An 11,747-nucleotide genomic window follows, 5' to 3' on the forward strand; every position below is an offset into this window, starting at 1 on the left:
TTAGAATAGAGGAGTTACAATACCTTATACTTTTTATACATCATCATAACTCATATTTTATATCTTTCTTTTCAAAGTCCAAACTGTTTGTCTGAGCCGTTCAATATAATATTTATACTAAAATATGCATGGAGATAAAATTTTATATTTTTTGGAAATTTTTTACTATTTTTTAAGATAGGTACAAAATCATTGTTTTTGGATCGTTCAAAAAACAGTGATTTTCTACTCATTTTAAAAAATAGTTAAAAATTTTTATCCCTAACTATATTTTGATATGGATATCATGTTAAACGGTTCAGATCAATAATTTGAACTTTAAAAACGAAGATATAAAATATAAGATATGATGAGATATGAAAGGCATGAGACATTGAAACCCTCCTCATTAGAATATTATGAGAAAAAAATGATTATAATATTATGAAGCACACCACAGATCAACAAATCCATTCATTTAATTAGTTATTCTTGTACAAATTACAGACACTAATAAAAAGATAATCACTATATAATTAAATAATTAACAAACTAATACAAATTACATATAGGATGTACACCAATTTATTGTCCGTATGTTCCATAAAATTTATTTAAACAAATTATAATTAATACACCAGCTAATTAAACTCGAGCTACTAGCTAGATCAATTCGAGCTAGGGATGGGTCGGTGGGCAAACACCATTGCCGCCTGATCCGAAATGAGTGCACCCAGAGGAAACGGGTGAAGGTACGTTTCCTTTAAGCGACTCGAAAATGGGAGGTAAATCATCTCTTTCTTGTGGTATGGGACTTGCTGCAGATACATGCTGCAAACTAGTAGAACTAATCAGTAGCATGAAAAGCACTAGTTTCATTACTTGAGTTGCTCTTTCCATTTCACTTGCTAGGAAACAAGATGCTACAATCAGTTGGTATATTATATCACTGAGATATCGATGACTATGAGAGTATGTTTTGAATGATGAAGAATCTGTAGAGAGGTGGAAGCCATTTTATAGACAGTAAGCAGGCGTATTACAGGGTTTTTGCATGGTTACGTGGTAGTTACTTTTCATTGAAGCACTCTCATGGTATGAAAAGTTGTTTTTGCATGGTTACGTGGCAGTTACTTTGCATTGAAGCACTCTCATCGTCGTTGTTTATTATTTTTTTGAGAAATAACTGATAGTAGCTCTCAGCTACGTTGTTTATTATTTGCTAACACGGTTCAGCATATCCCCTTACCGTCCAAACACTGATTAAATATTTTTGAATTCAGGAACCAAAGAAAAGTTTCATTGATTCTAGGTGCAAGTAGGATATAATATGAATTGGTTCAAAAGAAATGTCTGTTTGATGTAAGCTTAACAGGTCATACCTACTTATTCATGAATTCTTATAATCTAAGAATAAAATTTCTTCAAATTAATGTATCCTAATCAATTAATTTATGAAATAAAATAATGAAATTTTCTAGTACCTTAGTGTAGAGACTTCCAAACACAGAGCTTAACAATGGTTTGAATATAGTATATCCTCAGGTAACTTGAGGGGATACATGCTCGTATTTGGGTTGGTTTTTGATCGATATATGGAGAAGTTCTAATGGGGTGTTAGCGCACACATCATATGATTTCTGATGTATCGCTTAGTAGAATGTACGTACGTAGTTGAAAGTAATATGGTCTCAGGTCATGATAAACATAAATTTGTCACTGAATTGGATTGTTGAGATTTAGCACTCACAATAGTCAATTAAGATTTCAAAGTTCTATTAAAAGTTGGTAAATTCTTGTTCTAATGGCTAAGGCTCATGATTTATCCTCTCAGTTCAGACTTCATCAATTATATATGTAGTGTGCGTATATAGAATTAATGTGCAGAGGATTACAGTGCACCCGTTCATTTCTTCCCCGAGGCCTGACGAGGCTCAACGCTAATGTACGTCGATCACCTAATTACAAACAACCGTATCAGGGTCCAAGAATCCACAGCTCCTTAATTCAGAGGGCTTCGGCAAAAGGCCCAAGTACTTAGAGCAAATCAAGTGATGATCTTAGAACAATAAAATCACTGTAATACTGTTTGTTACCAGTATAGTTAGAACAATAAAATCACTGTAATACTGTTTGTTACCAGTATAGTTTTAAGGTATTTACGCGCTGATCTGGGTAAACCCGTCTGTAAAGTCATTTAGCACAAGGTCCAAAAATAGAACTGTCTGAAGGCACAAGTTTGAATATTCATCTGGTTATTTAGCGCATCTTTGGGCTTTTTCTATATGACTATTTGTACCCCTTTCATGCTTTCAGGTTTTTAAACCCCCGTTGACTTGAGTCAGCTTGTTAGCGGACTTGACTAATTAAGCCAACACAAAAATTCCCATTTTGAATTGGGTTGGTTTTTTGATTGATAATTAGAGAGTTGGAAACCCTTCTATAGATTGGGAATTTCGTTTTCGGACTAATTTGACTTGAGAATATTATGAAGCACAACACAGATCAACAAATCTCCATTCATTTAATTAGTTATTCTTCGACAAATTACAGACACTAGTAAAAAGGTAGTCAGTATATAATTAAAAAAAAATATTATGCTAGTAAATTGCAGTTTATGCGGCCGCATATGCATATTCGGTTGTAATCTATATAGAAATCTGTATGCGGTTCTGCATATTATTACCTGCATATTCAGTCATATATTACTACATATTACTGCATACTTATTTGTATGATATTATTGCATGGGGTAAGGCTACGGTGCTATGGGTTGCATAGAGGGCTACGGTGCTACGGCTCAATATTTGAGTTTTTAAAATCCTAACGGTCGATCCTAACCGTTCATCTTGTTCTCCATATTAATATGTGTTTGGAGAAAAAATTTTACATTTTTTGAAAATTGTTTACTATTTTTTTAGATAGGTAGAAATTAAATCAGTTGATCTAAAAAATTCTGCACCATTCAGATATTTGATTTTCTACCTATCTAAAAAAATAGTCAAAATTTTTCAAAAAATGTAAAATTTGGTCTCCAAATACATATTAATATGGAGAACAAGATGAACGGTTAGGATCGACTGTTAGGATTTTGAATACTCGAAATCCGAGCCGTTGCATGGAGGGGTTCTATGCTATGCATAGCATGCTAGCATATGTATGTATGTATGTATGTATGTATGTATGTATGTATGTATAATTTTGGTCAAGTTAAGAAATAAAATTATAAAAAAACACATATCTACAACACCAAAACATATTTATAATTAAAGTACATTTGTAATTAGGGCTGCAAATGAACCGAACCGAATCGAAATTGGGTCTAGTTCGAATTTGAATTCGAAATTATTTCGAACCGAACCGAGTTCGAAATTGAAATAGATTTCAAACCTAAAAGACCATTCGAATTTGGTTCGGTATAATTCGAACTAGTTCGATTTGATTCGAAATATGTTCGAAATTGAGAGCAATTCGAACTGGTTTAGCCGATTTTTCCAAAACTTTCTTTCCTTTTTCATAGATCTCAATTTTGATCTCGTCGGCCGACCTTTTTGGCCATTGTTATTCTCTCTTTTCTTTAGACGAAACGACGAAGAAGACGAAGAGAAATAGCGTACGGATTGCTTTGATATTAATGCATACAGGAATTGTAGAAAAAGCGAGTTGTATCCCCTCCAGTACGTGAGGTACAATTTAAAAAAGTAGACGGTCCAGATTAATCTTAACAGGACCAAACTCAATCAGATGCCTATTAATGCTTAGGGAGTATGCTTTGGGGTTCCTATCAAGGTTGAGATGGACTTCTTTTAATCTGGGCTGCAAACGAAGCAAATATCTCCCCACGCCTAATACAAACTATTGTCAGAACTAGCTGCAAATGAATCGAACCAAAAATAATTCGCGAAGTCGTCGAATCGAACTTGCATTGGTTCGAATTCGAAATTGAATTAATTTCGAATCAAACTAGTTTGAATTAATTTTGAACAGAACTACTTTCGAATCAAATTTTTTTCGAACTTTTTCGAATAAACTCGAATCAAATCATGAATCTCGAATTTTTTGTGCACCCCTATTTGTAATAATAGAAAGTTTTTTTTTAAATGACATAAAATATAGATGATAATTATAATCTTTGTAACAATCCCCCTTAAATCACACTAAATTATATAGGTTGGGTCTGTTACATATAAAGTTCAAATGAATTAGTTTATTACCACTTTAGGATGTACTTCATAATATTTAAATAAGAGAATTTCTAGTCTATATTTAGATTAAAAAATAATTCATAAATATTCTTGCAGTTATTTACATATGATGCTTATTAAATCTGAGTGAAATTGAAATTTAAATCGTGATCCATCGTAAAATTATTAAAATTTCTACAATTGAAAATTTCAAATTATCTGAAGAATGACTATAAGAAACGATTTAAACAAACGATTTAAAAATAAGAAACACATCTACAATTAATTTTAACTTAATTTCTCATTTAGCAATATTATTCAAAATATCAAGTAAATTTATATAAAAGTTTGTTGTATGGTAAAATTAACACATAAACAATAAATAAATAAAAGTTAGCACACTAAAGAAGCAACTGTAATAATAAGAGAACTTCATATTAATCACACAAGTAGTAATAATTAAGATTGTACTAAATACAAAGAAAAAAATGGTAGATGATTTTGCACAAATTCATCTGTAATCCCATCAATTATTCAAATATAACAAAAAAAAAAAAGATATCATACTTGTTTAACCACTTGATGCAGCGATCATACATTACACTCATTCAATTTATTTATTAGATAATACAGTACACACAGTGAATAATAATAATAATAATAATAATAATAATAATAATAATAATAATAATAATAATAATAATAATAATAATAATAATAATAATAATTTTTCATTATTGATATAATAAAAAACAATACACATTGCATTATTTTATAACAACTGAACTTGCACTAAATACAAAGAAAAAGAATTATAATGATTTTGTGCAAAACCATCTATAAACCCATCAATTATATATTCAAAATAAAATAATAAAAAAAACATGCATATCATATTTAACAATTAAATAAATAACCACTTGATGCAACTATGACACATCACACATATTAAGGTGCCGTCGGAGTCGGAGGACACGAATCTCCCTTCACATTATGACTACAACCCGACGACCCTGACGATCGGACATGACCATCAAGAGATTCCAAAATAACACGATTAACATGTTTGTGTCTTTGTAAAGTGCCTCAAGGCCTAGCCGACAGGGGCGGATCCAGGATTTTCGCTCGGGGGAAAAAAATATCGAATCGGGTTTAAATAGGTTATCAGATTTAAACCCATTAACTAATTAGGTACTCGATAAAAAATAAATGCTTTGACATATATTTTTCAATGCTCTGACTTATAATTTATAATGCTTTAACTTATAATTTTAATTACCAATCATAATTCAAGAAATTTATTTTGATTTTAACACTAAATTTAACCCGAATTACAAATAAAACATCTAAGAGGGGGGCAAAAAAATTTCCAGGAAAGGGCCAAAGTTGATTGGTACCAATAGATCACCACTGTTTATTCCTGTTTATTTTCGTTTATTCCAATTTATTTCAGTGAAAAAAAATTTCACATTGACTTTTTTTTTATGTGATAATGTGTAAATAAGTTTTATAAATCATTACTGCAGTTTTTTTTGTGTTGGACATACATTCAATATTTTTTTTATATATTTTTTCTTCTTACTTACTTGAAAATTGATTAATTCTTCTTCTATTTATTTATCATATATTTTTCTTACTAATTACCGATGTAATTTTTTTAATTAGTACGAAATATTCATTTATGAAACTAAGTTGTTATTGTAAACCAAATTTAGTGATTTTATGTTAGAATGTTTCATTCCTTTCACATAATATGTTATTAGTATTTGAAAAAAAGTTTAACTCTTGAATTTATTTTTTCATTAAATAAATGTGTTACTGACACACGTAAATTACTTATGCGTTAACAAAAAGTGTAGTGTCATGTTATAATAATGAAATTAAGTTAAATTAAGTTTATTTGATAAGTTTAATGAGTTAAATAAATTATTTTTAATAAATTATGATATATATACATAAATTTAATAAAAATGTTAAATTGTCCGCATAATTCCGATTAATCGGCCGCATACCGATTAGAGATGACAATGAGCTGCTAATGAGCGAGTTATGTCTTACTTGTAATCAACTTGTTTATGGATCAAGGTGAGTGAGCAAGTTTGAATTTTAGGTTCTGAGTTGAAATTGTTGTTCAAGATTGACTTGTGGCTTATCCGAGCGAGCCGAGTTAGCTCTTTACTAGCTTGACAGATTTAAAAATTTGTATATTTTATTTCCTGCTATATCTTTAATTTTCATAACACATCTTATCAATTATGACTAAAATAAAATAATATTTATGTGACTAATTACTGAGGAATACTCTTAATTCAATTGTAATTAAGCAAATCAATTATTATAAATTAAGTTTAAAACTAGGGGGAATTTCATGTATACTCCTCAAAAACTTCAAAATTACGTATTCCCCCCTCTAAACTTTAAAATTACATATTTCTCCCTCTAAACATCAAAAATTGACAAATTTACCCATTTTATTATTTTTTATATTGAAATTCATTCTAAATATATAAAATACCGATTTTACCCTTTATTATAAGCATAAACACCCATCGAACTCAAAAATTGAATCTAAAGGGTTCTTCTACCGTCCGAACTTCTTTAAGATTCGTACGTGCAAGATCAACACAAATCTTGATGTGAACACATACAAATATTGAGCGACGTGCATGAATATTAATGCAATGCGTCCAGGTTGGAATTGCTTTAAGATCCATGCACGGTAGATCAGCATGAATCTTGAAGAGAACATACACTTATATTGAAGTGATGCGCCCGAATAGGACGGTAGAGGAATGCTTCGAATTCAATTTGAGTCTGATGGATATTTTATGCTTTTATTAAAGGGTAATATGAGTATTTTATAAATTTAGAATGAGTTTTAGTATAAAAGACAATAAAATGAGTAAATTTGTGAGTCTTTGAGGTTTAGAGGGGGAAATACGTAATTTTAAATTTTTTGAGGGGTATACATGAAATTCCCCCTTAAAACTAAATTCATACATACAAAATACAAATATATCAAAATCCTAAATTCATACAAACATATTCACATAATAAATTCATGCATACCAAATCAAACAAATTCATACAAATTAACTTAGTTGCTTATAATTAATTCACACATATTCCATACAAAATTACCAAACAACTTAAACACAATCCAAAGTGCAATTACCATAACATTGGCTATAATATCCATAGACCATAATATCCCCAATCTAAAGTGAATGGATCTGATTAAACTATTAAACTATGTATATTAAATAACTCGTTAACGACCGAGCTGGCTCGTGTCGAGCCAGGCCAAACTCAAACTCATTAATTCTGTCTCGAGTCTGTAGCGAGCGAGCTAATTTTAACTCGATCCACTAATGAACGAGCTGTTACCAATCGAATAACGGGCGAATACCAAGCGGGCCACGAGCCCGGGCTTTTTTGCTAGTCCTAATACTGATTAAACACTTGATGATATCTAGTCCGTTCGATGACCGCATACCGTTATTTACAACATTGATTTATAGTACAATTAAGCCAGCAATGTGAGTTGGTCTCTAGCTACGGGATTAAATTCCCCTTAATCTTTTTTTTTTTTGAGAAAATCCTTTAACCCCATGTTTTGGTTGTGGCCTAAAGCTAAGGAGGTCTAAATTGGTTATTCCAACTTTGGCCGGTCTAAATTATTCATATTTGGCTGAGGCCTAAAGATAAATCATAGCTTAAACTATTCCTTGTTTGGTTAGAGTTGGTGGAGGACTAAAGTTTTGAAAGCATAAATTGGTTAATATATTAATAATAACTGTAATATATTATATATTATTATAAAATTTATTTAATATATTAATAATATAAAATATTAATTATATAATTATATATTAATAATAATTATTAATAATAAGATACTAATTATATAATATTAATATATCAATAACAACAATAATATATTATAATATTATTATAATAATGATTTAGTATATTAAAAATATTAATTATTAATTATATAATTATAAATTAATAATAATTATTAATAATAAGATACTAATTATATAATATTAATATATTAATAACAACTATAACATATTGTAATACTATTATAATAATTATTTAATATATTAACAATATAACATATTAATTATATAATTACATATTAATAATAATTATGAATAAAAAATATTAATTATATAATATTATAATATTATTATAATAATTATTTAATATATTAACAATATAGGATATTAATTATATAATTATTAATAATAAGATATTAATTATATAATATTAATATATTAATAATAACTATAAAATATTATAATAATAGTATAATAATTATTTAATATATTAACAATATAACATAGAGGAGGGTTCAAATGCCTCCATGTTTTTGTGCCTCCATCATGCCTCCATCTCTCTCCATCATTTTCAAAGTTCAAACAGTCAATCCGAACCATTCAACCTAACCTCCATACTAAAATATGTTTGGAGACCAAATTTTATATTTTTAGAAATTTTTTTACTATTTTCTTAGATAGGTACAAAATCAGTAAATCTGAACCATCTAAAAACAGTATTTTTTTACCTATCTAAAAAAATAGTAAAAAATTTCCTAAAAATATAAAATTTGGTCTCCAAACATATTTTAGTATGGAGGTTAGGTTGAGTGGTTCGGATCGACTGTTTGAACTTTGAAAATAATGGAGAGAGATGGAGGCATGATGGAGGCACAAAAACATGGAGGCATTTGAACCCTCCTCTATAACCTATTAATTATATAGTTATATATCGTTAATAAGATACTAATTACACAATATTAATATATAAATAATAACTATAATATATTAAAATTATTTAATATATTAACAATATAACATAATAATTATATAATTATTTATTAATAAAAGAATATTAATTATATAATATTATTATAATAATTATTTAATATATTAACAATATAAGATATTAATTATATAATTATATACTAATAATAATTATTAATAATAATATACTAATTATATACAAATAAAATATTATTATAATAATTCAAGTTAGAACACGAGGTGGAATAAAAATTAAACTATCACGTGAAGTAATTTAATTTAGGCTAGTCTAAAGATTGACTTGTACCATCTTAGTCTAGCTCAATTAAGACACGTTTGATAGAATAACGAGACCTAAATTTCTTATTACATCCTTTAAACCAGAAACAAACATGATGTTAATCCTTTCCCAGACAAAACACTTGAGTGCATCACCGCCCTTTTCTTGACTTTTTGTCCTTCGTAAAGGCCACTGTACACTTTACTCAAATTAATTACCTGTGCATTTACTCAAAGATAAAGAGTGGATATACCCTGTAGTGGAAAGAATCACTTTATTCTTTGACATAGAGCAGGTACGAATCCCTGTCCTCTGCATTAACTCAAAAAGAAATTTTTTGAATTAATGAATTTCAAACTTCTGATTTTAAACGAAATCAATTTGATTTTTTTTGCTTATGATACAGAGAGCCTTTAATATTAGTGCGAATTTAATTTGCACGAATTTTAAAACAAATCAAATGGTCAAAAATCATTAACTTAAAAGATTCCATTTTGAGTTAATGCAGAGGATACGAATTCGAGGAGGTCCCGCCTTTGACGCTGTTAATGCTGATCTAGCTCAATGCATTGTCATGTGGGGCCCGCAGCTGCACTTGCATGGCAACATTCTAGCTGTTCAAAATCTGTTATACCCCAAAGCGGAAATTCCGTATTAAGGCATGATCAATTCTCTCTTTGTATTTACTAAATCAATAAACATGCAAGGCTAAACAAATACAAATTGTAAACAAGTGTAGAAGCGTGACTAATATCAAATAAAAGCATAAATCAAACAATCTATAAATAAACATACACATATAACATCCACGTATAGGTTTTGACATGCTCATTTTAATTAATGTGAATAATTTAATTAATTGTCCAATCTATATATCGAGTACTGCAGTTATTCTATATATGATCATTAATTAAATATTGTCTGAATTCCTTTGACGACATTTCTATACTATAACTTTTAACTATCGATTGATCAATTTATTTGGTATTTTTACAAAAAGAAAAAAAAGACTTATGTGAACTTTTTACAAGTGTCATGACTCATGAGGCTTGCTTTTTACACAGATACGCATATTCAATTTTTGCAAAATACATACGAAAATAGTATTAATTAGAGTTTGCTAATATATTGAAGATGATCAATGATGCAGGTTGAAGTTCTGTGCTACTAGGAGACAGCCGCCTCACACCAATTTGTCCTTCCTCTCTCTCTCTTTCTATTCAACTTCACAACTCTTTGTAGTCTTTATTTTTGACACAACATCTCTCCTCTCTCTCGGTTCTATCTTCTCGAACGGAGAGGAGAATGAGAGAGGGGAAGAACCGGAGTTGAGCGAGCCGATCGGAGTCAAGAGTGCGGTATCGTCGGAACTCAGAGCGTACATAAAGTTCATATCTCCATAGAAACACGACGGTGAGTAGATTCGATTGTCATCGGAGTGCGGTGGTGGTCGAAGAAGCAGATCCGGTTGTGGAGCGAGATAGTGTTAGGGTGATCAACATCTCGATTGGAACGCAACGGTATTTAGAAATTATAGTCATTTGACCCATTGTAAATAAAAATTTTTTTTATAAATGAAATTGTTAGTTCAACCACCAACTTTCAAAAAAAAAGAAAGTTTTGTGCTAGCATCAGTTTTTGGTGCAAATATAGAAGTTTTTAGGGGGTTCTTTGAAAACTTGTAATATTTGTTAGAAGTAGTATCTTTTTATGATTGAACTGCATGATGTTTGCTTAGGTTGTAATAGGCATTGCTTTAATACCTATATGGATTTATATCTTTTGTTTGTAAGACGGTATCAGAGTGGTGGTACTAATTCTGATAGTGTAATGGTTTTTTAAAAACTTTTTTTAATGAAAATCGGTGGAATGATCCACTCCTTTCAAAAAAAAAAGTTAAGAGTTTGCTTAAGTTCTTTCTAAAAAAATAATATTATGCTATCTTCAATGTATTGTAGTAAAATGTAGTCTATGCAACTGCAACTGCATATTCAGTTGTAATCGACATATAAATCTGTATGTAATTAATATATGCGGTCCCGCATATTATTATCTACATATTCGGTCACATATTACCGCATATTTATTTGTATGATATTGCATATTACCGCATGTTACCGCATACAACATATTACTGCATACTTATTTTTATATATAATTATCATTTTAAAATCTGCATAGAAGTCCATATGAAATTCTGCATAAGCAGCCGCATATGCGGTATATGCGGTATGTGGTGGCTTTCCTCATACTACATGAAAAAACACATTTAAATTTAGCTACCTCACATATTTGAAAAATAACTTTTATGAACAAAACCGGTAAATATTTGTAAAAGATTACAAAAAACTAATTCGGAAATTACGCTGCTAAAAATTCACAACGAAATTAATATATATAGACCTTGACAAGTGGGTTCCACTTGTCATACTCCAGGAGACTTGATACTTTAGCACGTATGGCCTTGTGTGCCGGCCGATTTTGGAAATTCCA

The sequence above is a fragment of the Carex rostrata genome, chromosome 22 (assembly GCF_964058835.1).
Source record: "Carex rostrata chromosome 22, lpCarRost1.2, whole genome shotgun sequence".
Taxonomy (NCBI): domain Eukaryota; kingdom Viridiplantae; phylum Streptophyta; class Magnoliopsida; order Poales; family Cyperaceae; genus Carex; species Carex rostrata.